This window comes from Chiloscyllium plagiosum, unplaced genomic scaffold, assembly GCF_037043375.1.
Source record: "Chiloscyllium plagiosum isolate Xiang-an unplaced genomic scaffold, Cpla_swu_hap1 HiC_scaffold_3, whole genome shotgun sequence".
Taxonomy (NCBI): Eukaryota; Metazoa; Chordata; class Chondrichthyes; order Orectolobiformes; family Hemiscylliidae; genus Chiloscyllium; species Chiloscyllium plagiosum.
In genome coordinates this window covers 46,729,633-46,756,787 of record NW_028270141.1, presented here as the reverse complement: position 1 = coordinate 46,756,787, position 27,155 = coordinate 46,729,633, and the positions used below count along the sequence as shown (strand labels likewise).

General features: G+C 47.5%; 1 protein-coding gene across 1 annotated transcript in view; it reads left to right on the top strand.

Annotated features, from left to right (window-relative positions):
* Window positions 1-27,155, top strand: part of LOC122543046 (uncharacterized) — a 158,129-nt gene that overhangs the window by 31,825 nt on the left and 99,149 nt on the right. The window lies entirely within an intron of this gene.

Sequence of the window (27,155 nt, the reverse complement as noted above, 5' to 3'; positions counted from 1 at the left end):
AGAGGTGGGGGGGAGAGAGAGAGAGAGGTGGGGGGAGAGAGAGAGAGAGGTGGGGGGGAGAGAGAGAGAGAGAGAGGTGGGGGTGAGAGAGAGAGAGAGAGGTGGGGGTGAGAGAGAGAGAGAGAGGTGGGGGTGAGAGAGAGAGAGAGAGAGGTGGGGGTGAGAGAGAGAGAGAGAGGTGGGGGTGAGAGAGAGAGAGAGGTGGGGGAGAGAGAGAGGTGGGGAGAGAGAGAGGAGGGGGGAGAGAAGGGGAGAGGGGGGAGAGAGAGAGAGGTGGGGGGGAGAGAGAGAGAGAGGTGGGGGGGGAGAGAGAGAGAGAGGTGGGGGGAGAGAGAGAGAGAGGTGGGGGGGAGAGAGAGAGAGAGAGAGAGAGGTGGGGGGAGAGAGAGAGAGAGAGGTGGGGGGGAGAGAGAGAGAGAGGTGGGGGGAGAGAGAGAGGTGGGGGGAGAGAGAGAGGTGGGGGGAGAGAGAGAGGTGGGGGGGAGAGAGAGAGAGAGAGGTGGGGGGGAGAGAGAGAGAGAGAGGTGGGGGGAGAGAGAGAGAGGTGGGGGGGAGAGAGAGAGAGGTGGGGGGAGAGAGAGAGAGGTGGGGGGGAGAGAGAGAGAGGTGGGGGGAGAGAGAGAGGTGCGGGAGAGAGAGAGAGAGAGAGGTGGGGGGGGAGAGAGAGAGAGTAGGGGGGAGAGAGAGAGAGAGAGAGGTGGGGGGAGAGAGAGAGAGAGGTGGGGTGAGAGAGAGAGAGAGAGAGAGAGGTGGGGGGAAGAGAGAGAGAGAGGTGGGGGCGAGGGAGAGAGAGGTGGGGGGGAGGGAGAGAGAGGTGGGGGGGAGAGAGAGAGAGGTGGGGGGGGAGAGAGAGAGAGGTGGGGGGGAGAGAGAGAGAGGTGGGGGGGAGAGAGAGAGAGGTGGGGGGGAGAGAGAGAGAGGTGGGGAGGAGAGAGAGAGGTGGGGGTAGAGAGAGAGAGAGGTGCGGGGAGAGAGAGAGAGAGAGGTGCGGGAGAGAGAGAGAGAGGTGGGGGGGAGAGAGAGAGAGAGGTGCGGGGGAGAGAGAGAGAGAGGTGCGGGGGAGAGAGAGAGAGAGAGAGGTGGGGGAGAGAGAGAGAGAGAGGTGGGGGGTGGGGGAGAGAGAGAGAGAGAAGTGGGGGGTGAGAGAGAGAGAGAGAGAGGTGGGGGGGAAGAGAGAGAGAGAGGTGGGGGGTAGGGAGAGAGAGGTGGGGGGGGAGGGAGAGAGAGGTGGGGGGAGAGAGAGAGAGGTGGGGGGGAGAGAGAGAGAGGTGGGGGGGGAGAGAGAGAGAGGTGGGGGGGAGAGAGAGAGAGGTGGGGGGGGAGAGAGAGAGATGTGGGGGGAGAGAGAGAGATGTGGGGGGAGAGAGAGAGATGTGGGGGGAGAGAGAGAGGTGTGGGGGGAGAGAGAGAGAGAGGTGTGGGGGGAGAGAGAGAGAGGTGGGGGGAGAGAGAGAGAGAGGTGGGTGGAGAGAGAGAGAGATGTGGGGGGGGAGAGAGAGAGAGAGAGAGAGAGAGAGAGGTGGGGCAGAGAGAGAGAGGTGGGGCAGAGAGAGAGAGAGGTGGGGCAGAGAGAGAGAGAGGTGGGGCAGGGAGAGAGAGAGGTGGGGCAGAGAGAGAGAGGTGGGGAGAGAGAGAGAGGTGGGGAGAGAGAGAGAGAGAGAGGTGGTGGAGAGAGAGAGAGAGAGGTGGTGGAGAGAGAGAGAGAGGTGGGGTAGAGAGAGAAGTGGGGGAGAGAGAGAGGGAGAGACAGGTGGTGGGGAGAGAGAGAGAGAGACAGGTGGGGGGGAGAGAGAGAGAGACAGGTGGGGGGGAGAGAGAGACAGGTGGGGGTGGAGAGTGAGACAGGTGGGGGTGGAGAGAAAGGGAAAGGTGGAGGGGGAGAGAGAGGGAGAGGTGGAGGGGGAGAGAGAGGGAGAGGTGGAGGGGGAGAGAGAGGGAGAGGTGGAGGGGGAGAGAGAGGGAGAGGTGGAGGGGGAGAGAGAGGGAGAGGTGGAGGGGGAGAGAGAGAGAGGTGGAGGGGGGGAGAGAGAGAGGTGGAGGGGGGAGAGAGAGAGAGAGGTGGAGGGGGGAGAGAGAGAGAGAGGTGGAGGGGGTAGAGAAAGAGAGAGGTGGAAGGGGGTAGAGAGAGAGAGAGGTGGAGGGGAGAGAGAGAGAGAGAGGTGGAGGGGAGAGAGAGAGAGAGGGAGAGGTGGAGGGGGGGAGAGAGAGAGGTGGAGGGGGGAGAGAGAGAGGTGGAGGGGGGAGAGAGAGAGAGGTGGAGGGGGGAGAGAGAGAGAGAGGTGGAGGGGGGAGAGAGAGAGAGAGGTGGAGGGGAGAGAGAGAGAGGTGGAGGGGGGAGAGAGAGAGAGGTGGAGGAGGGAGAGAGAGAGAGGTGGAGGGGGAGAGAGAGAGAGGTGGAGGGGGGAGAGAGAGAGAGGTGGAGGGGGGAGAGAGAGAGGTGGAGGGGGGAGAGAGAGAGAGAGAGAGGTGGAGGGGGAGAGAGAGAGAGAGGTGGAGGGGGGAGAGAGAGAGAGAGGTGGAGGGGGGAGAGAGAGAGAGAGAGGTGGAGGGGGGTAGAGAAAGAGAGAGGTGGAAGGGGGTAGAGAGAGAGAGAGGTGGAGGGGAGAGAGAGAGAGAGAGGTGGAGGGGAGAGAGAGAGAGAGAGGTGGAGGGGAGAGAGAGAGAGAGAGGTGGAGGGGAGAGAGAGAGAGAGAGGTGGAGGGGAGAGAGAGAGAGAGAGGTGGAGGGAGAGAGAGAGAGAGAGGTGGAGGGGAGAGAGAGAGAGAGGTGGAGGGGAGAGAGAGAGAGAGAGAGGTGGAGGGGAGAGAGAGAGAGAGAGGTGGAGGAGAGAGAGAGAGAGAGAGAGGTGGAGGGGGGAGAGAGAGGTGGAGGGGGGAGAGAGAGGTGGAGGGGGGAGAGAGAGAGGTGGAGGGGGGAGAGAGAGAGAGGTGGAGGGGGGAGAGAGAGAGGTGGAGGGGGGGAGAGAGAGAGGTGGAGGGGGGAGAGAGAGAGAGGTGGAGGGGGGAGAGAGAGAGGTGGAGGGGGGAGAGAGAGAGAGAGAGGTGGAGGGGGGAGAGAGAGAGAGAGGTGGAGGGGGGAGAGAGAGAGAGAGGTGGAGGGGGGAGAGAGAGAGAGAGGTGGAGGGGGGTAGAGAAAGAGAGAGGTTGAAGGTGGTAGAGAGAGAGAGAGGTGGAGGAGAGAGAGAGAGAAGGTGGAGGGGAGAGAGAGAGAGAGAGGTGGAGGGGAGAGAGAGAGAGAGAGGTGGAGGGGAGAGAGAGAGAGAGAGGTGGAGGGGAGAGAGAGAGAGAGGTGGAGGGGAGAGAGAGAGAGAGAGAGGTGGAGGGGAGAGAGAGAGAGAGAGAGGTGGAGGAGAGAGAGAGAGGTGGAGGAGAGAGAGAGAGAGAGAGAGGTGGAGGGGGGAGAGAGAGGTGGAGGGGGGAGAGAGAGAGGTGGAGGGGGGAGAGAGAGAGAGGTGGAGGGGGGGAGAGGAGAAGGTGGGAGGGGGGGGAGAGAGAGAGTGGAGGGGGAGAGAGAGAGAGAGGTGGAGGGGGGAAGAGAGAGAGAGGTGGAGGAGGGGGAGAGAGAGAGGTGGAGGGGGAGAGAGAGAGGGGTGGGGGGGGAGAGAGAGGTGGAGTGGGGAGAGAGAGAGAGACAGGTGGAGGGGGGTAGACAGAGAGAGAGGTGGAAGGGGGTAGAGAGAGAGAGGTGGAGGGGGGTAGAGAGAGAGAGGTGGAGGGGGGTAGAGAGAGAGAGGTGGAGGGGAGAGAGAGAGAGAGAGAGAGAGAGAGAGAGAGGTGGAGGGGAGAGAGAGAGAGAGAGAGGTGGAAGGGGGTAGAGAGAGAGAGAGAGAGGTGGAAGGGGTAGAGAGAGAGAGAGAGAGGTGGAAGGGGGTAGAGAGAGAGAGAGGTGGAAGGGGGTAGAGAGAGAGGTGGAGGGGGGAGAGAGAGAGGTGGAGGGGGGAGAGAGAGAGTGGTGGAGGGGGGAGAGAGAGGTGGAGGGGGGTGAGAGAGGGAGGGGGGTAGAGAGAGAGAGGTGGAGGGGGAGAGAGAGAGAGGTGGAGGGGGAGAGAGAGAGAGGTGGAGGGGGAGAGAGAGAGAGGTGGAGGGGGAGAGAGAGAGGTGGAGGGGGAGAGAGAGAGGTGGAGGGGAGAGAGAGAGAGAGAGGTGGAGGGGAGAGAGAGAGAGGTGGAGGGGGAGAGAGAGAGAGAGGTGGAGGGGGGGAGAGAGAGGTGGAGGGGGAGAGAGAGAGAGAGGTGGAGGGGCGCAGGGAGAGAGGGGAGAGGGGGAGGGGAAGGGAGAGGTCAAGAGGGAGGGAGAGGTGGAGGGCGTAGAGAGAGAGAGGTGGAGGGGGTAGAGAGAGAGAGAGGTGGAGGGGGGTAGAGAGAGAGAGAGGTGGAGGGCGTAGGGAGAGAGAGGTGGAGGGCGTAGGGAGAGAGAGAGGTGGAGGGCGTAGGGAGAGAGAGGGGTGGAGGGGGAGAGAGTGGGGTGGAGGGGGGAGAGAGAGGTGGAGGGGGTAGAGAGAGAGAGAGGTGGAAGGGGGTAGAGAGAGAGGTGGAAGGGGGGGAGAGAGAGAGAGAGAGGTGGAGGGGAGAGAGAGAGAGAGAGAGAGAGGTGGAGGGGGGAGAGAGAGAGGTGGAGGGGGGAGAGAGAGAGCTGGAGGGGGGAGAGAGAGAGGTGGAGGGGGGAGAGAGAGAGGTGGAGGGGAGAGAGAGAGAGGTGGAGGGGAGAGAGAGAGAGGTGGAGGGGAGAGAGAGAGTTGGAGGGGAGAGAGAGAGGGAGAGAGAGAGAGGTGGAGGGGGAGAGAGAGAGCTGGAGGGGGGAGAGAGAGAGCTGGAGGGGGGAGAGAGAGAGGTGGAGGGGGGAGAGAGAGAGGTGGAGGGGGGAGAGAGAGAGCTGGAGGGGGGAGAGAGAGAGGTGGAGGGGGGTAGAGAGAGAGAGGTGGAGGGGGTAGAGAGAGAGGTGGAGGGGGTAGAGAGAGAGAGAGAGAGAGAGAGAGAGGTGGAGGGGGGTAGAGAGAGAGAGTGAGAGGTGGAGGGGGTAGAGAGAGAGAGAGAGAGGTGGAAGGGGGTAGAGAGAGAGAGAGAGTTGGAAGGGGGTAGAGAGAGAGAGGTGGAGGGGGGAGAGAGAGAGGTTGAGGGGGGAGAGAGGTGGAGGGGGGAGAGAGAGAGAGGTTGAGGGGAGAGAGAGGGAGGGGGTAGAGAGAGAGGTGGAGGGGGAGAGAGAGAGAGGTGGAGGGGGAGAGAGAGAGAGGTTGAGGGGGGTAGAGAGAGAGGTGGAGAGGGGAGAGAGGGAGGTGGAGGGTAGAGAGAGAGAGAGAGGTGGAGGGGGAGAGAGAGGGCGGTGGAGGGGGGGAGAGAGAGAGAGGTGGAGGGGCGCAGGGAGAGGGGGAGGGGAAGGGAGAGGTCAAGAGGGAGGGAAAGGGAGAGGTGGAGGGGGTAGAGAGAGAGAGGTGGAGGGGGAGAGAGAGGGAGGTGGAGGGTGGGAGAGAGAGGGGTGGAGGGGCGCAGGGGGAGAGGTGAGAGTTGGAGGGGGTGGGAGAGGTCGAGAGGGAGGAAGAGGGAAAGGTGGAGGGGGTAGAGAGAGATAGAGGTGGAGGGGGTAGAGAGATAGAGGTGGAGGGGGTAGAGAGATAGAGGTGGAGGGGGTAGAGAGACAGGTGGAGGGCGTAGGGAGAGTGAGAGGTGGAGGGGGAAGAGAGAGAGGGGTGGAGGGGGAGAGAAGGGTGGAGGGGGAGAGAGGGGTGGAGGGGGAGAGAGGGGTGGAGGGGGAGAGAGGGGAGAGAGGGGTGGAGGGGGGAGAGAGGGGTGGAGGGGGGAGAGAGGGGTGGAGGGGGGAGAGTGAGAGGTGGAGGGGGAAGAGTGAGAGAGGGGTGGAGAGGGGAGAGAGAGAGAGGGGTGGAGGGGGGAGAGAGAGAGAGGGGTGGAGGGGGGAGAGAGAGAGAGGGGTGGAGGGGGGAGAGAGAGAGAGAGGTGGAGGGGGAGAGAGAGAGAGGTGGAGGGGCGCAGGGAGAGAGGGGAGAGGGGGAGGGGAAGGGAGAGGTCAAGAGGGAGGGAGAGGGAGAGGTGGAGGGGGTAGAGAGAGGGGTGGAGAGGGGAGAGAGAGGGGTGGAGGGGGGAGAGAGAGAGAGAGGTGGAGGGGGAGAGAGAGGGAGGTGGAGGGTGGGAGAGAGAGAGGTGGAGGGGCGCAGGGGGAGAGGGGAGAGGTGGAGGGGGTGGGAGAGGTCGAGAGGGAGGAAGAAGGAAAGGTGGAGGGGGTAGAGAGATAGAGGTGGAGGGGGTAGAGAGAGAGAGGTGGAGGGGGTAGAGAGAGAGAGGTGAAGGGGGTAGAGAGACAGGTGGAGGGCGTAGGGAGAGTGAGAAGTGGAGGGGGGAGAGAGAGAGGGGTGGAGGGGGGAGAGAGAGGGGTGGAGGGGGGAGAGAAAGAGAGAAGTGGAGGGGGAGAGAGAGGGAGGGAAGTGGAGGGGGAGAGGGAGGTGGAGGGGGGAGAGGTGGAGGGGCGCAGGGAGAGGTGGAGGGGGGGAGGGGGAGGGAGAGGTCGAGAGGGAGGGAGAGGTGGAGGGGGTAGAGAGAGAGAGAGAGAGGTGGAGGGGGGTAGAGAGAGAGAGGTGGAGGGGGTAGAGATAGAGAGAGGTGGAGGATGGAGGGAGGAGAGAGAGAGAGAGAGGGGTGGAGGGGGGAGAGAAGGTGGGGGAGGGGTACGAAGGAGGGGAGTGATAGGGTGAGAGAGAGATAGGAAGGGAAAATGGGAGAGAAGAGTGGGGGGATGTGGGGAAGAGGGGGCAGGAAAGGGGGAGGGAGAGGGTATGTGGTAGTAAACTAAAAGTGCTGTGTTGTTCCGTAAAAGAGATATTGAAAATAAAAGATAGTTGTTCAGCTAGTCAAATGCAGACTTAATAGCAAATATGAATAAATTACATTGACATTTTTACATCATTTTAAGACATCTTTGAAGTCATAGATTTGTAAAATCAAGATACAAATATTTTTTTAATTTGGGTAGGTTGAATGGACATCTAGGAGTAAAGGGCACATTGCTGTTAAGAATAGTTAGGAGATATCATGCATGTTTTTTTCTTCTTTATTGAGTCATCATTTTCAGTTACAAATTCACTTTTATGTCTAATCTTTTCTGTCATTGATGAGTCTGATTTAATGCTGTTTTTCAGTTTGTTACAGACTTAAATTAATATCTATTTTGTGCTGACCTGCACTTTTTCACTTTTTGAGCTTAAAAAATAGTAACATGCTTCAGGTTCTAAAGACAAAAGTTAAAAATCACACAACACTAGGTTATAACAGCTTTATTTGGAAGCATTGGCATTTGGAGCACTGCTCCTTGTGGCATCGATTCTAAGACAGCCTGTCTATTTCAGTCAATTATACATGTTCCGTCACTTATCGAAGCGAGATCATGAGCAGATCAAGTCAAAGATTTGGAAAAAAACTAACATGGTTTTACAATTCACCACACAAGAATGACATTTACATTTTTGTATGGTAATTTTGAACATATGAACAGTACATCTGCTTCTAAGACTAAGTCAATCTGGTATAATTATCACAACAATTCACATGATTAAATTCAGACAAAATCAAAATCAACATTGACATACTGTGGTTTGGATGCGAACAGTGTCACCTTTTTTCTTCATTCTGCTTATGGACGATTATACCTTAATTCTATCGAATTTATATCAACAATGTGGAAAATACCATTGATCACCTATGCTATTAAGATAGCTGAATGAAATTCCATGGGCAGAGAGAAACTGAGGATGCAGCCTCATGATGCACATATTATTTTAGAATTTATAAAGATCTGTGCAAGAGTTTGTTACTTAGTCAAAGATTTTTATTTGTTCCTTGCGATATTGTTTCCTTACCACAAACATTCTAGTTCTGAATTTCCACTGGGGGCGGGGGGGTGGTCCTCCTGATAGGTCTGATTTCAGCCATGAAACTTGCAAAGCAGCAGATTGACATAGTAACAAAAAGGTTAGTAATTCAAGAGCACGTTAACTAATCGGAATGTACTTGCATGTCAATCAGAACTTGGAGTTTCTGCATGGATTCAATACACAGAGAATGTAAAATAATGACATCACCAAGTTTGAAAACAGAACAGCTATTCTCCAACTTGTTCATATCATGAACAAAGCTGCTTACATGAAATCAGCTTTGACCTGATTTTCAGACTCCTTCAAACACACCAGTCTATCCAGCACAAAGTAAGACATCTTCTACAAAACTAGATGTGACATTTCGTGTTTTTAGTGACTGCAAGTCTCTGTCAATGAGATTCTGCGGGGCTCAATTTTGGGCCCTTCTTGTTTGTGGTTATATATAAATGACTTTGACTTGACAATAGGAAGGTTGCTCAGTAAGTTCACAGACAAAGCAAAAGTTGTTGGGAGGGCAAATAGTGAGGTGGGTTGTCTGAGATTATCCCTGGACACACTGGTAGAATTATCAGTTTCAAGCAGAATTCAATCTGAATAAATATGAGATGATGCATTTGGCAGGTCAAACAAGGTAAAGGAATTCATGGTGAATGATAGGATCCTGGGAAGCACTGAGGATCAGACGGGCTTGATAAATATATCCACCAGTCCCCTAATAGTAGGACAGATAGCTAAAGTGGTTACAAAGGCCTATGGGATACTTACCTTTATTAGCTGGAGCATAAGAACATGGAGATAATGCTGGAACTGTATAAAATGTTAGTTAGGCCACAGCTGGAGTTCTGGAATCCAGGTTAGTGGAGATATGTGATTGCAATGGAGAGGATACAGAAGAGATGAATCAGAATGTTTTAATTATGAAGCGAGATTGTATAGACTAGGCTTGTTTTCTTTGGAGCAGAGAAGACTGAGGGGGCCATAATGGAGTTGTATAAAATTATGAAGAGTATTCATAGGGTAGACACAAAAGAACTTTTCTACTAGATGGAAGGATCAATGACTATGGACAAAGAATTTAAGGTAAAGGGCAGAGGTTTAGGGAATGTGAGGGAAAAACGTTTTCACCCAGAGGCTGGTGGACATCAATCCCTACGAGGGTGGTAGAGGGAGAAGCACACATAACATTTGAAAACGTATTTAGATGTGCACTTGCGATGTCAAGGCTGAGAAAGCTGTAGGACAAATACTGGAAAATGGGATTAGAATAGTTAGGTGGGTGATTTTGAATGGCACAGATTTGATGTGCCAAAGGATATTTTTCTGTGCTGTAGACCCCTATGACTGTATGAGTTTTATTCCCATCCCAGAGCAATTGTAAATGGAATCATGACTGAAGCAAAATATTGTTCATTACCTTCATGTCTATATTCCACCATTTTAATTCCATCTGCAGACTGAGGAAGAGTGAGAAAATGACAGTGAACATGAGGTAAAAGCAAGTTCAGAATCCACTGATGACCATGAATCCATTGTCGATTGTTGGAAAAACCCAACTGTTTCATTAATTTACAAGGATGTTGCCAGGGTTGGAGGATTTGAGCTATGAGGAGAGGGTGAACAGGCTGAGGCTGTTTTCCCTGGAGCATCGGAGGCTGAGGGGTGACCTTATAGATGTTTACAAAATTATGAGGGGCATGGATAGGATAAATAGACAAAGTCTTTTCTCTGGGATCGGGGAGTCCAGAACTAGAGTGCATAGGTTTAGGGTGAGAGGGGAAAGATATAACAGGGACATAAGGGGCAACTGTTTCATGCAGAGGGTGGTATGTGTATGGAATGAGCTGCCAGAGGAAGTGGTGGAGGTTGGTACAATTGCAACATTTAAAAGTCATTTGGATGGGTATATGAATAGGAAGGGTTTGGAGGAATATGGACCGGGTGCTGGTAGGTAGGACTAGATTGGGTTGGGATATCTGGTCGGCATATACGGGTTGGACCAAAGGGTCTGTTTCCATGCTGTACATCTCTATGACTCAATGACTCTATAATGCCCTTCTGGGAAGCAAATTTCCATCCTTGCCTGGTCTGACCTACATGTGACTCCAGACCCACAGCAATGTGGTTCACTCTCAAGTGCCCATTGAAATGGCCTAGAAAGACATTCAGTTGTATCAATTGCCACAAAGTCTCAAAGAAATGAAACCGGACAGTTTACTGGCATTGACCGAGGCACTGGAAAAGATAATGGCAGAAAGAGCTCTGTTGATTCTACAAGGTCTTCTTCACTAACATCTGTGGGCTAGTGCCAATATTGAGAGGGCTGCCTCACAGACTAGTCAGACTCATGGAATCATACCTCATAGACAATGTCCCAGATACTACCATCACCATCTCATAGCTTCAGGTTAAACATGGACAAGGAAACATCCTGCTGATTAAAACATACCAATCAATACTCTTGAACAACTTGGAAGAAGCACTGAGGATGGCCAGGGCACAAAATATACTCTGGGTAGGGGATTTCAATGTCCACTATCAAGAATGGCTGGGCAGCAGCACTACTGATCGAGTTGGTCGGGTCCTAAAGGATGTGGCTACTAGATTGTGTCTGCAGCAGGTGATGAGGGAACCAACAAGAGGGAAAGCATACTTGACCTCATTGTTACCAATCTGCTGGCTGTGGATGCATCTATCCATGACCGTAGCTGTAAGAATGATCACCGCACAGTCCTTGTGGATCTTCACATTGAGAATAACCTCCATTGCATTGAGTGGCATTGTCACAATCCTAAATGAGACAGACTTCAAACAGATATGGCGACTCAAGACTGGGCATCCATGAGTCGATGTGGGCCATCGACAGCAGTACAATCTGCAACCTAATGACCCAATATATCCCCACTCTACCATTACCATCAAGCCAAGGGATCAACATGGATCAATGGAGGATGCAGGAAGGCATGCCTAGAGCAACATCGGGTTTACCTGTAAATTAAGCTACAAAGCAGGAATACTACCATGCCAAATGGCACAAGCAGCAAGTGAAAGACAGAGCTAAGTGATCCCACAACCAATGGATCATATCTAAGCTCTGCAGTCTTATTACATCCAGCCACAAATGGTGGTGGACAATTAAACAACTCACCACAGGAGGAGGGGTCTCCACAAATATCCTTATCCTCAAAGATGGAAGAGCCCAGAACATCAGCGCAAAAAAAAGTCTGAAGCTTTTGCAGCAATCTTAGGCCAGAAGTGCCGAGTGGATATTCCATCTGCAGTGGTCCCCGGCATTACAGATACCAGTCTTCAGCTAATTCGATTCTCTCCACATGATATCAAGAAATGGGTGGAGACACTGGATTCTGCAAAGACTATGAGCCCCGACAACATTCCAGCAATAGTACTGAAGACTTGTGCTTCAGAAATTGCCATTCCCCTGGCCAAGCTGTTCCAGTACAGCTACAGAACTGGCATCCACCCAGTTGTGGAAAATTGCCAAGGTTTGTCCTTTACATAAAAAGCTGGACAAATCCAACCCAGCCAATTACTGCCCCATCAGTCTACTCTCAATCATCAGTGAAGTGATGGGAAGGTGTCACCAACAGTGCTATCAAGCAGCACCTGCTCAGCAATAACCTCCTCAGTGATGAAAATGTGTTGCTGGAAAAGTGCAGCAGGTCAGGCAGCATCCAAGGAGCAGGAGAATCGACGTTTCGGGCATAAGCCCTTCTTCAGGAAAGGAAGGGCTTATGCCCAAAACATCGATTCACCTGCTCCTTGGATGCTGCCTGACATGCTGCACTTTTCCAGCAACACATTTTCAGCTCTGATCTCCAGCATCTACAGTGCGCACTTTCTCCTCCTCAGTGATGCCCAGTTTGGGTTCTGCCAGGGTCACTCAGCTCCTCAGGGTAGTGTCCTTGGCCCAACCATCTTCATCTGCTTCACCAATGATCTTCCCTCCATCATAATGTCAGAAGGGGGGACATTTGCCGATGATTGCACATTGTTCAGCACTGGTCACGACTCATCAGATTCTGGCAGCCCATGTTCAAATGCAACAAGACCTGGACAATATCCAGGCTTAGGCTGACGAGTGGCAAATAACATTTGTGCCACACAAATTCCAGGTAATTGCAATCACCAATAAGAGACAATCTAACCACCACCCCTTGACATTCATTAGAATAATACAGCGCAGTACGGGCCCTTTGGCCCTTGATGTTGAGCTATCCTGAGAAACCAATCCAAAGCCCATCTAACCTACACTATTCCATTTTCATCCATATGTCTATTCTATTACCATTTAAGTGCCCATAAAGTAGGCAAGTCTACTCCTGTTGGAGGCAGTGCGTTCCATGCCCCTACTAATCTTTGAGTAAAGAAATTACAGCTGACATCTGTCGTATATCTATCACCCATCAATTTAAATCTATGTTCCCTCGTGCTAGCCATCACCATCTGAGGAAAAAGGTTCTCACTGTCCACCCTATCTAACCCTCTGATTTTCTTATATGTCTGAATTAAGTCCCCTCTCAGCCTTCTTCTCTTTAATGAAAATAGCCTCAAGGCCATCAGCCTTTCCTCAGAATACTTGCCCTCCATAACAGGCAACATCCCCTAGTGAATTTCCTCTGAACCCTTTCCAAAGCTTCCACATCTTTCCTCTGATACGATGACCAGAACTGTACGCAATACTCCAAGTGCAGCCGCACCAGAGTTTTGTACAGCTGCAGCATGACCTCGTGGCTCCAAAACTCAATCCTTCTACCAATAAAAGCTAACACACCGTATGCCTTCTTAACAGCCCAATCAACCTGGGTGGCAACTTTCAGGGATCTATGTACGTGGACACTGAGATCTCTCTGCTCATCTACACTACCAAGAATCTTACCATTAGCCCAGTACTCTTCATTCTTGTTGCTCCTTCCAAAGTGAATTACCTCACACTTTTCTGCACTAAAACTCCATTTGCCACCTTTCAGCCCAGCTCTGCAGCTTATCTAAGTCCCTCTGTGACTTGCAATATCCTTCGGCGCTATCCACAACTCTACCGACCTTAGTATCATCTGCAAATTTACTAACACATCCCTTCTATATCCTCATCCAGGTCATTTATAAAAATGACAAACAGCAGTGGCCCCAAACAGATCCTTGTGGTACACCACGAGTAACTGAACTCCAGAATGAACATTTCCCATATACCACCACTCTGTCTCCTTTCAGTTAGCCAATTTCTGATTCAAACCACTAAATCACCCTCAATCCCATGCCTCCGTATTTTGTACAGTAGCCTACCATGGGGAACCTTATCAAACACCTTGTTGAAATCCATATACACCACATCAACCACTTTACCCTCATCCACCTGTTTGGTCACCATCTCAAAGAACTCAATAAGGTTTATGAGGCACCACCTATTCTTCACAAAACTCTGTTGACTATCACTAATCAACTTATTCCTTTCTAGCTGATTATAAATCCTATCTCTTATAAACTTTTCCAACACTTTACCCACAAACATAGTAATGCTCACTGGTCTATAATTACCAAGGTCTCTACTCTCTAAGGGAACAAGATTTACTATCCTTTAGTGTTCCAGCACTATTCCTGTAGACAATGAAGACATAAAGATTAAAGCCAAAGGCTCTGCAATCTCCTCCCTAGCTTCCCAGAGAGTCTGAGGATAAATCCTATCTGGCCTAGAGGATTAAGCTATTTTCACACTTTCTAGAAATGCTAATTCCTCCTCCTTGTGAATCTCAATCCCATCTAGTCTAGTAGCCTGGATCTCCGTATTCTCCTCAACAACATTATCTTTTTTCAGTATGAATACTGACAAAATATTCATTTAGTGCTTCCCCACCTCCTCTGACTCCATGCACAACCTCCCACTGCTATCCTTGATTGGCCCTTGATTCCTGATGTACCTATAGAAAGCTTTAGGGTTTTCTTTGATCCTATCTGCCAATGACTCCTCATGTCCCCTTCTGTCTCTTCTTAACTCTCTCTTTAGGTCTTTCCTGGCTAACTTGTAACTCTCAAATGCTGTATGAGCCTTCATGTCTCATCCTAACATAAGCCACCATCTTCCTCTTGACAAGAGATTCAACTTCTTTAGTAAACCTTGATCGACCACCTCCTCCCTACCTGTCAGGTACATAATTATCAAGGATATGCAGCAGCCTTTCCTTGAATAAGCTCCATATTTCAATTGTGCCCATCCCCTGCAGTTTTCTTCCCCATCCCATGCATCCTAAATCTTGCCTAATCGCGTCATAATTGCCTTTCCCCCAGCTATAACGTTTGCCCTACGGTATGTACCTATCCCTTTCCATCGCTAAAGTAAACATAACCGAATGGTGGTCACTATCGCCAAAGTGCTCACCTACCTCCAAATCTAACTTGGCTAGGTTCATTACCCAGTACCAAATCCAATTTGGCCTTGCCTCTTGTTGGACTATCTACACACTGTATCAGGAAACCCTCCTGCACACATTGGACAAAAACTGACCCATCTAAGGTACTTGAACCATAGTATTCTTAGTCAATATTTGGAAAGTTAAAGTCCCCCATAACAACTACCCTGTCAGTCTTGCTCCTATCGAGAATCATCTTTGCTATCCTTTCCTCCTCTCCTCTACATTCTGGAACTATTCAGAGGCCTATAGATAACTCCCAACAGGGTGATCTCTCCTTTCCTGTTTCTAACCTCAGCCCATACTACCTAAGTAGATGATTCCTCAAACGTCCTTTCTACCACATAATACTGTCCTTGATTAACAGTGCCATACCCCCACCTCTTTTACCATCTGCTTTGTTCTTACTGAAATATCTACATCCCAGAACCTGCAACAACCATTCCTGTCCCTGTTCTACCAATGTCTTTGAAATGGCCACAACATCGAAATCCCAGGTACCAGCCCATGCTGCATGCTCACCCACCTTATTCTGGATAGTCCTGACGTTGAAGTAGACACACTTCAAACCAACATCTTGCTTGCCAGTGCCCTCTTATGACTTTGAAATCTTATTTCTGACCTCACTACTCTCAATCTCCTGTATACTGGAACTACAAGTTAGGTTTCCATTCCCATACTGAATTAGTTTAAACCCTCCCAAAGAGCATAAGCAACTCTCCCCTCAGGATATTGGTACCCCTCTGGTTCAGGTGAAGACCATCCTGTTTATAGAGGTTCCACCTACTCCAGAATGAGTCCCAATTATCCAGGAATCCAAACCCCTCCCTCCTGCACCATCCCTGTTACCACGTGTCCAACTCCTCTCTCTCCCTATTCCTCGCCTCCCTAGCACGTGGCACGGGCAACAAACCAGAGATTACAACTTTTATTGGTTCTAACTTTAAGCTTCCACCCTAGCTCCCTGAATTACTGCCTTACATCCCCATCTCTCTTCCTACCTGTATCATTGGTGCCTATATGGACCACGAATTGGGGTTGCTCTCCCTCCCCCTCAAGAATCCCAAAAACACGATCAGAGACATTTCAAATCCTGACACCTGGGAGGCAACATACCAACCAGGAGTCTCTCTCATTCCCACAGAACCTCCTATCTGTCCCCCTAACTATGGAGTCCCCAGTGACTAATGCTCTGCTCCTCATCCCCCTTCACCTCTGAGCAACAGGGATAGACTCTATTCCAGAGACCTGTACCCCATGGCTTACCCCTGGTAAGTTGTTCCCCTAACAGTATCTAAAATGGTATACTTGTTGTTGAGGGAAAAGGCCACAGGGGATCCCTGTCCTGCCTGCCCTTTCCATCCCCTGACAATAACCCATCTACCATCTTTCTTGGACCTGAGGTATGGCTACTTCCCTGTAACTCCTCTCAATAACCCCCTCTGCTTCCCAAATGATCCAAAGTTCATCCAGCTCTAGCTCCAATTCCCTAACACGGTTTTTGAGGAGCTGGAGTTGGGTGCACTTCCCGTAGATGCAATCAGCAGGGACACTAGTGGTGACCCTTACCTCCCACGTTCTGCAGGAGGAGCATTCAACTGCCCTAACCTCCATTCCCACTAGCCTAAATTCCCAACGAGACTACTGTTTAAAAAAAAAGTAGTCACCTTACCAATCTGGCACACAGAACCTTTTATTTTGGTTAGAGGAGGAGGATGCGTGGGACACACTACCTGAGTGATGTTTCGGGTAAAGCAACCACCCAAAGATATAAGCTCACTTACTCAGCAGTCCCATGTTAGCTCCTGCTCAGCATGCACTCCGCCTATATTCAAAGTAAGTTTTTATACTTTAAATTTGCCATCCCATCAGGCCCTGGTCCTCACTGTTGCTCCTCCCACTGCAACTGCCACCAAAAAAAAGAAGCTGGCATTACCAGTTACCATCATTGAATCTTTCACTATCAAAATCCTGGGGATTACCATTGATCAGAAACTCAACTGGACTTGCCACATTGGCTACAAAAATAGATCAGAGGCTAGAAATACTGCAGAGAGTAACTCACCTCCTGAGCTCTCAAAGCCTGCCACCATCTACACAGCATAAGTCAGGAGTGTAATGAAATACGCCCCACTTGTCTGGATGGGTACAGCTCCAACAACACTCAAAAAGTTTGACTCTGTTCAGGACAAAGCAGCCGCTTGATTGGCACTACATCCACAAGCATCCACTCCCTCCACCACCAACACTCAGTAGCACCTGTGGACTACCTACAAGATGCACTGCCGAAATTCACATTAGCTCCTCAGAAAGTATTTTCCAAACCCATGATCCACATCCATCTAGAAGGTCAAGGACAGCAGATATATGGGAACAGTTCCTCTCCAAGCTGACTTGGAAATATATTGCCGATCCTACACTTGCTGGGTCAAAATCTTGGCATTCCCTTCCTAATAGCATCATTGATTCACCCAAAACAGATGGACTGCAGTGGTTCAAGAAGGCAACTTTCCACCACCTTCTCTAGGGCAACTAGGGATGGGCAATGAACACTGCCCAGCAAACGACACCCACATTTGCAAGACGAATTTTTAAAAAAATTACGATCATTGGAGATATTTTCATGATTTTATGATGCAATAACAAGGTCAGTTAAATAACAGCATGGTCATGACAATGTCAACTGACAAGAAAGATGCAGCATAATCGAAGATAACGCTCACGTGATATCATTTATTTTTTCCTGAGTCCTTTGGCTCAAACAGTAAATCCTTTCATTTTACTGTGTTTTGTTAAAGTTATGCTACAGTAAATAGGCATTCTATTCATGGCGAAACCTATTCTGTAGTTGTTTTGTACTGAATAGCAATCTGTCAGGCAAATTGTCATTTTGGTGCTCTCACTAGGACTGTATATATTTTACACTTTGGGACAGCTTCTAACAGTGAGGAATGATTAATCAGTACATTCTTCCCAGTTAAAGCTGTAACAGCCAAAGTACTGTTAGGGAGTTCCTGGATTTTGATCCAGTGACATTGAAGGAATAGCCATGCGATTTTAAATAAGAATAGTGCATGGCTTACAGGGAAGCTTGTGGTTAACACAGAAACTAGAATCATATGTACATCTGTTTTTCTGCTGAGTGTAGAAATGCAACACTTATGGGAACTTTATTCATGTTTTCTCGGATAATCTAAGGTTTCTGGATGTGATGCAAAACATGCTTTAGTTATAGCTATAGTGGCATACATTTGATAGAAATATTGAACAAATATAGCCTGTAAACTTGACTGTTGCCTCAATGACATTCAAAAACATAGACCCACATAGGGATAGCACCACGTTAGCATCAGATTGAGAGAGGGAATTCCTTCAATAAGACAAACTATTTCAAATCTGGATTAAATATTATTTTTTATATTGCTAAGGTTTCTGTATTATACAACTGCAGCTAAACACCATTTCTTAGGTTGCCCACAACTTAAATGTTTTAAATTCATTCATAAGTTGTAGGCATTGCTGGCTGGGCCAGCATTTATTGCACATCCCTGGATGCTCCTTAAGGAGTTGGTGATCCGTCTTCTTGAACCCTGCAAGCTCTTTGGTTTAATTAGACCAACAATGTTCTTAGGGATGGGGTTCCAAGATTTTGACTCAGTGACTGTGAAGGAGTGGCAAAGAACTTGCAGGTCTTGGTATTCCAATGTATCTGTTGTCTTTGTCCTTCTTGATGGAGTGGTTTTGGATTTAAAAGATGCTGACTAAGGAGTCTTGGTGAATTTCTGCTGTCCATCGTACAGTCAGTACACACTGCTGCTACTCTGCATCAGTGATAGAGAAGGTAATTTTCACAGATGTTATGCCTATCAAATGGATTGCCTTGACTTCTTGAATTTTGATGTGGAGGTGCCAGTGTTTGACTGGGGTGGTTAACGTTAAGAATCACAAAACACCAGATTATAGTCCAACAGGTTTATTTGGAAGTACTAGCTTTCGGAGTGTTGTTCCTTCAACAGGTAACTGTGGAGCAGGATCATAAGACACAGAATTTATAGCAAAAGGTCTCAGTATCATGCATGCAACTGATACGATATATTAAACAAACCTGGATTTCTGTTTAGTCTTTCATCTTTTAGAATGAGTTGCAGGTTTTGGTTCATTAACATATAAATCACAAAACCTCTTTAGGCAGTCAATCCATGTAACATTTTATAAATTCCTACTTTGGAAATAGAATCAGTCTGACTCAAGATTAGGATACTGACAGACTCTAACCTCACACCTTTAATGCATTGTCTGAGCTGAGATGTCACTTTTTCTTTTTTCAAACCTTAAGTTATCTTGAGAATGTGATTTGAAAGACGTTTTGGGATTTACATATTAATGAACCAAAACCTGCAACCCATTTTAAAAGATGAAAGACTTAACACCAATCCAGGTCTGTTCAATATATCGTTTCAGTGGCATTACACTGTGATCTTTTGCTATAAATTGAGTCTTATGGTCCTGCTTCACAGCCACCTGATGAAGCCACTCCAAAAACTAGTACTTCCAAATAAAGCTGTTGGACTATAACCTGGTGTAGTGTGATTTTTAACTTGTTGAATTTTGCTTGAGCTGCACTTATCAAGGGAAGTGCGGAAACAGGCCTTTCGGCCCAGCAAGTCCACACCGACCCTCCAAAGAGCAACCCACCCTGACCCATTCCCCTACATTTACCCTTCTCCTAACACTACGGGCAATTTAGCATGGCTAATTCACCTAACCTGCACATTTTTGGACTGCGGGAGGAAACTGGAGTACCCGCAGGAAACCCACGCAGACACGGGGAGAATGTGCAAACTCCACACAGACAGTTGCGGGAATTGAACCCGGGTCTCTGGCGCTGTGAGGCAGCAGTGCTAACCACTGTGCCATCGTGCCGCTGCAGGATTCCTAGCCTCTGGCCTTCTGTGGTAGCCATAATATTTATATGGGTAATCCTGTTCAGTCTCTGATGAATGGTAACGCCCCCCCCACCCCCCCAGGGATGTTGACTGTGGGGAATTCAGTGATTCATGTCAAGGGTGATGTTTAGATTCTGTCTTGTTGGAGATTGTAATTGGTTGGCATTTGTGAGATGAAAATCTTACTTGCAGTCTGTCAGCTGAAACAAGATGTTGTCTAAGTCTTTCTGCATTTGGTCATGGATTACTTCAGTTTCTGAAGAGTGGTGAATGGTTCTGAACATTGTACAATAATCAGGGATCATTTCCACTTCTGACCTTATGATGGAGGGAAGTCATTGATGAAGTAACTGAAGATGGTTGGGTCCAAGACACTACCTAAGGAACTCCTGCAGAGATGTCCTGAAGCTGAGATGGCTGATTTCCAACAACCATGACCATCTTCCTTTGTTGTACTTCCAATCAGAAGAGTATTTTCCCCCAATTCTCAATGAGTCCATTTTACTAGGGCTCTTTGATGCCACACTTGGTCAAATGCTGCCTTGATGTCAACAGCACTCAGTATTGCTTCACTTCTGGAATTCAGCTCTTTTGTTTATGTTTGGACCAAGGTTGTAACAGGATCAGGAGGCAAGTAGCCTTAGTAGAACCTAAACTGAATGTCAGTAAGCAAGTTATTGATTAGCAGACATTTGATATCACTGTTAGTGAACACTTCCGTCACTTTCCTAATGGTCTAAATGGCACTGCAGTTGGACATATTGAATTTATTCTGCTTTTTGTGTATAGTCAGGGTGTATAGTAAGAAGCTTTTTCCCAGAGTGAGGGAATTCAATTACTAGGGGTGACGAGTTCAAGGTGAAAGGGGAAAAGTTTAAGGGAGGTATGCATGCAAAGTTCTTTACGCAAAGGGTGGTGGGTGCCTGGAACGTGTTGCCAGTGGAGGTGATAGAGGCGGGCATGATAGCATCATTTAAGATGTGAACTGAAAATGTGTTGCTGGAACAGCGCAGCAGGTCAGGCAGCATCCAGGGAACAGGAGAATCGACGTTTCGGGCATAAGCCGTTCTTCAGGAACCATGCCCGAAACGTCGATTCTCCTGTTCCCTGGATGCTGCCTGACCTGCTGCGCTTTTCCAGCAACACATTTTCAGCTCTGATCTCCAGCATCTGCAGACCTCACTTTCTCCTCCATCATTTAAGATGTATCTAGACAGATGCATGAATAGGCAGGGAGCAGAGGGATACAGATCCTTAGGGAATAGACGACAGGTTTAGATAGAAGATCTGGATCAGCGCAGGCTTGGAGGGCCGAAGGGCCTGTTCTTGTACTGTAATTTTTTTGTTCTTTGTTCTCTTTGACATACTAGGCAATTTGAAGAGTGTGGTGCTGGAAATCCACAGCCGGACAGGCAGCATCCAAGGAGTAGGAGAGTCGACTCTCCTGCTTCTTGGATGCTGTCTGACTGACTGTGCTTTTCCAGCACCACACTCTTCGACTCCGATCTCCAGCATCTGCAGTCCTCGCTTTCTCTTAATTTTCTACATTACTGGGTAGATGCAAGTGTTGTAGTTGTACTGGAACAACTTGGTAGGAGCATAGCAAGTTCTTGAGAATAAAACTTCAATACTATTGCCTCATAGTGTTAGGAACCCGGGTTCGATTTCAGTCTTGGGCGACCTTCTGTGTGAAGTTTGCACTTTCCTCCCTGTGTCTGTGTGGATTGCCTCTGGATGCTCCGGTTTCCTGCGACAGTCCAAAGCTGTGCAGATTAGGTGGATTGGCCATGCTAGATTGTCCCATAGGGTGCAATCTAAGTGCATTAACTATGGTAAATGTGGGATTATGAGGATGGGGTGGGAATGCTATTCAGAGGGTCAGTGCAGACTCGATGGGCCAAATGCCGCTATCTGCACCGTAGGGATTCTATGATTTTAAAGAACAAAAATTGAAAGAATAGAAATCCACTTTCAAATGCTTTTGAAAAATCAGACATTTGTGAAAGGATAGCCTGTAATTTTTGCATTTATATTGTAAGTTCACTGTTGGTGTGCAGCATCTTGCAGAGAGAAAAAAAGGAGTATTTTAAATGCTTGGGAATGTGACTCCTATCACCATACTTTACGCATTAAAATTTCTACCTGTTGGAAGGGTGCTTTATATGTCTCTATTGTACGTATGAGCAGAGCTGTTTTTGAGAAAGAAAATTTCCAGCAGGGAGCAGACAAGCAAAACAAATATCATGCTGTCTCGTTGGACCTCAAACTGATTCCAGATTAGTCATTCAGTGTCAACATATCTTTAGAATTTTCTAGGAAAATAGAAATCGGCAATTGGTTTATACTAGCAACTTTATGGAATGTACTTGTCAGTATAAATTTATTTTGAATCTAATAAATCAGGTTTATTGTAAATTGAAAGAAACACAGCTGCACCAAATTAAAATAACTTTGCATAATTTGATCCAGACTGTAATGTTAGAGCCTAAAAAAATTCTTAAATTCATGCTGCATAAAAGATGGGGCTGAGGAAAGCAGTTGGACAAGTTCTTTTACATGAAAAATACAGTGAGAGGTTTATTAAGTCACCCCACCACTGCGCCTATATTAATGACAGAAGTCGTACGTAATAATTAAAAATAAATAAAATCAAGACAAAGTTCATCACAGTTCTGTTAACGATTCCTGGGCTTGGGGTAAACTGATTTAAGGAGAGATGGAATACCTGGAAGATGCAGCTGGAACGAGATGATCCTTCCTGGACGAGACCACCATGCCAGGCTGCTGGAACACTGGGCCAGAAGCCTCCGCCAGCGAAGACTGCCTGGCTGGGCTGAGACCACCATTCCTGGACAAGACAGCCAGCCTGGCCACTGGAATACCTGGAAGCTGACGCCAAAGAAGACCTGCACACAGACAAGACCTTCCTGCTGGCTGGGACAGGTCATGTTATTCTGTTGGAAGCCACCTCTGGTACCTGGGAGAAGCCATACTGCTATAAGTTACCACTACTGTGTCTTAACTTCCATATTGCCACTGATGCTTAGTCTGATTAAATTGATAAAATCCTTTAATTTAAAGAATTTAAAAAATTTGAAATAGTAACCCAATATTAACTCAGAGGTGGGGAGGAATACAGCTATTTTTTGATTCAGAACTTCAAATGAATGTTTCCATTGGAGCCTGTTAAATTGAATGATAGAACCCAATTAACATTTTTGTCTTTCCTTGGGCCACAGCTAACTGGATTGAGAGGCAGGTTAGCTGACAGCTATGCAAGCCTTGTTACGACATGAGGTAAACCCTACTGCTTAAATTAAACCAGCAACACAGAAAAGCTGGCAGTAATTACATGCAGTAATCTGTGAATATTTGAGAGGCCAAGAACTATTTAAAGTGCAAATTAACAACTTTAGTTCTTAAAGTATAACAGAGAATAATCAATGAACAACTATTTACAACTCCTTCCTCTCACCTATCTTTTACTTTCCTTTCTATAATGCTAATCCAATAAAACCCCCGATTAAGATTTACTGAAAAATTCAAATTTCAACATCAGCCAGCTGTCGAATCTTCTCTTTGCAGGTTTGCTCTCCAGGTCAGTGTCAATGTTTTTTGCTGTGCAAACTCCTCTAGACAGGTGCCTCTCAGACAGTTCTGACTAGCAACCGACATCTGGTGGTCTTTTGGCAGTTCTCTCCCAATTGTTCAATTTTTTCTGGTCTTATGCTCCGAAAGCATCGGATTGTGTCATTGGCTTTTAATATTGTCAATATACTCAATTTAAACTCGATTGGAGTTTGTGTTTTTTGCAGGGGTAGTATAATTTAAACTGATTGGCCTAATTCAAATTTGTTTTTGTCTCCAAGCAACCAGCTACACTAGCTGCTGGATCAAAAGTTTACATTGTATCTTATTCAGAACACTTAGTGCTTTCAGATAGTTCTGCTTGCTTTTAATGTTCTTAAAGGTACAGTACACTCACATTTTTATAATACCATGCCTGGAGGAGAGGAGAGGAGGGAGGGAGTGATTGAAGGTGTTAGCAAATCAGAAAGGTGTTGGCTATGGAGGTGGTAGAAAGCCTCAGGGCAAGGTGTTGTCGGGGGGAAGGGTTTGGAAATGAGGATTTCAGCAAAGACTGAGATTGTCAGCAGAGTCATAGTGTCATAGAGATGTACAGCAGGGAAACAGACCCTTCAGTCCAACCTGTCCATGCCGACCAGTTATCCCAACCCAATCTAGTCCCACCTGCCAGCCTTTGGCCCATATCCCTCCAAACCCTTCCTATTCATATACCCATCCAAATGCCTCTTAAATGTTGCAATTGTACCAGCCTCCAACACATCCTCTGGCAGCTCATTCCATACACGTACCACCCTCTGAGTGAAAAGGTTGCCCCTTAGGTCTCTTTTATATCTTTCCCCTCTCACCCTAAACCTATGCCCTCTAGTTCTGGACTTCCCGAAGCCAGGGAAAAGACTTTGCCTATTTATCCTATCCATGCCCCTTATAATTTTGTAAGCCTCTATAAGGTCACCCCTCCGCCTCCGACACTCCAGGGAAAACAGCCCCAGCCTGTTCAGTCTCTCCCTGTAGCTCAGATCCTCCAACTCTGGCAACATCCTTGTAATTCTTTTCTGAACCCTTTCAAGTTTCACAACATCTTTCCAATAGGAAGAAGACCAGAATTGCACGCGATATTCCAACAGTGGCCTAACCAATGTCCTGTACAGCCGCAATATGACCTCCCAACTCCTGTACTCAATACTCTGACCAATAAAGGAAAGCATACCAAACGCTGCCTTCACTATCCTATCTACCTGCGACTCTACTTTCAAGGTGCTATGAACCTGCACTCCAAGGTCTCTTTGTTCAGCAACACTCCCTAGGACCTTACCATTAAGTGTATAAGTCCTGCTAAGATTTGCTTTCCCAAAATGCAGCACCTCGCATTTATCTGAATTAAACTTCATCTGCCACTTCTCAGCTCATTGACCCATCTGGTCCAGATCCTGTTATAATCTGAGGTAACCTTCTTTGCTGTCCACTACACCTCCAATGTTAGTACCATCTACAAACGTACTAACTCTCTTACGCTCACATCCAAATCATTTACATAAAGGATGAAAAGTAATTGATCCAGCTCTGATCCCTGTGGCACTCCACTGGTCACAGGCCTCCATTCTGAAAAACAACCCTCCACCACCACCCTCTGTCTTCTACCTTTGAGCCAGTTCTGTATCCAAATGGCTAGTTTTCCCTGTATTCCATGAGATCTAACCTTGCTAATCAGTCTCCCACGGGGAACCTTGTTGAAGGTCTTACTGAAGTCTATATGGATCACATCTACTGCTCTGCCGTCATCAATCCTCTTTGTTATGTCATCAAAAACACAATCAAGTTTGTGAGACATGATTTCCCATGCACAAAGCCATGTTGACTCTCCCTTATCAGTCCTTGCCTTTCCAAATACATGTACATCCTGTCCCTCAGGATTCCCTCCAATAAGTTGCCCACCACCGACATCAGGCTCACTAGTTTATAGTTCCCTGGCTTGTCCTTACTACCTTTCTTAAATAGTGGCACTATGTTAGCCAACCTCCAGTCTTCTGGCACCTCACCTGTGATTATCGATGATGCAAATATCTCAGCAAGAAGCCCAGCAATCACTTCCCTAGCTTCCCATAGAGTTCTAGGGTATACCTGATCAGGTCCTGGGGATTTATCCACTTTTATACATTTCAAGACATCCAGCACTTCTTCCTCTGTAATATGGACATTTTTCAAGAGGCCACCATCTATTTCCCTACATTCTATATCTTCCATATCCTTTTCCACAGTAAACACTGATGTAAAATACTCATTTAGTATCTCCCCATCTCCTGCAGCTCCACACAAAGGCTGCCTTGCTGATCTTTGAGGGGCCCTATTCTCTCCCTAGTTACCCTTTTGTCCTTAATGTATTTGTAAAAACCCTCTGGATTCTCCTTAACTCCAATTGCCAAAGCTATCTCATGTCCCCTTTTTGCCCTCCTGATTTCCCTCTTCAGTATACTCCCACTGCCTTTGAACTCTTCTAAGGATTCACTCAATCTATCCTGTCTGTATACTTCCTGACATATACTTCCTTCTTTTTCTTAACCAAACCCTCAATTTCTTTAGTCATCCAGCATTCCCTACACTTACCAGCCTTTCCTTTCACCCTGACAGGAATATACTTTCTCTGGATTCTTGTTATCTCATTTCTGAAGGCTTCCCATTTCCAGCCGACCCTTTACCTGCGAACATCTACCCCCAATCAGCTTTTGAAAGTTCTTGCCTAATACTGTCAAAATTGGCCTTTCTCCAATTTAGAACTTCAACTTTTAGATCTGGTCTATCCTTTTCCATCACTATTTTAAAACAAATAGAATTATGGTCGCTGGCTCCAAGTGCTCCTCCACTGACACCTCAGTCACCTGCCCTGCCTTATTTCCCAAGAGTAGATCAAAATTTGCACCTTCTGTACTAGGCACATCAATATACTGAATCAGAAAATATTCTTGTACACACTTAACAAATTCCTCTCCATCTAAACCCTTAACACTGGCAGTCCCAGTCTATATTTGGAAAGTTAAAATCCCCTACCCTAACCACCCTATTATTCTTAAAGATAGCTGAGATCTCCTTACAAATCTGTTTCTCAATTTCCCTCTGACTATTAGGGGGTCTATAATACAATCCAAATAAGGTGATCATCCCTTTCTTATTTCTCAGTTCAATCCAAGTAGCTTCCCTGGATGTATTTCCGGCAATATCCTCCTTCAGCACAGCTGTAATGCTATCCCTTATCAAAAATGCCACACCCTCTCCTCTCTTGCCTCGCTTTCTATCCTTCCTGTAGCATTTGTATCCTGGAACACTAAGCTGCCAGTCCCATCCATCCCTGAGCCATGTTTCTGTAATTGCTATGATATCCCAGTCCCATGTGCCTAGCCATGCCCAGAGTTCATCTGCCTTCCCTGTTAGGCCCCTAGCATTGAAATAAATGCAGTTTATCAGTCCTACCTTGTTCTCTGCTTTGTCCCTGCCTGCCCTGACTGTTTGACTTGCCTTTGTTCTCAACTGTACCAGTCTCAGATTGATCTCTTTCCTCACTATCTCCCTGGGTGCCAGCCCTTACTATTTTAAATCCTCCCAAGCAGCTCTAGCAAATCTCTCTGCCAGTATTTTAGTTCCGTCCATCTGTTTTTTTACAGTTAAGATTCTCTGCAATAATTCTTTGTTCTCACAAATAACAATTAATGTTGTGCCTGCGTTATAATTAAAATAAATGTCACAGATCTGTTGAAACGTTGCTTTATTTACCAGGGAGAAACTTTTAGCTGTATCGGGTGATATCTGATCACCCACCCGTTAGGTGCAGCGTTATATTGACTGAAATAGTTCAGAACTGAATTCCAAATGCTGTGTAGCTGATCGATATTGCCTGTTGTAAACTGTTGCCCATTATCAAAATTGCCTCCTCTGGGTTTCTAATTCACTATTTTACCAAATATTCAGGTGCAAAATACTCAGTGAAATGAATTGAATTTTGCAGGTCTATGTTGGGGCTCAGATGCAACATCTAGTCTGAACTGAAAATTACAAAAATAAATAATGTAAAAGGGAAAGGATCCAAGAATAGAGATAAAATGTGAAAAGTGTGTTAATATGAAAGTATGAACTCAAACAGTAAAATACATTGATATGCTGGATGCATTAATTTTAATGTTTTTTTTTTAAATCCTGAAATTGCTTTTGTTTAATCTGTACTTTGAGAGGAGAAGCAGTTTCCACATTTAGAGAGCAGGAAACTAGATTAATATCTTGTTCAAATTATTTATTTCCAATTAGGCTTTGAGCTGACAACTTGGCACAACACTGTTTT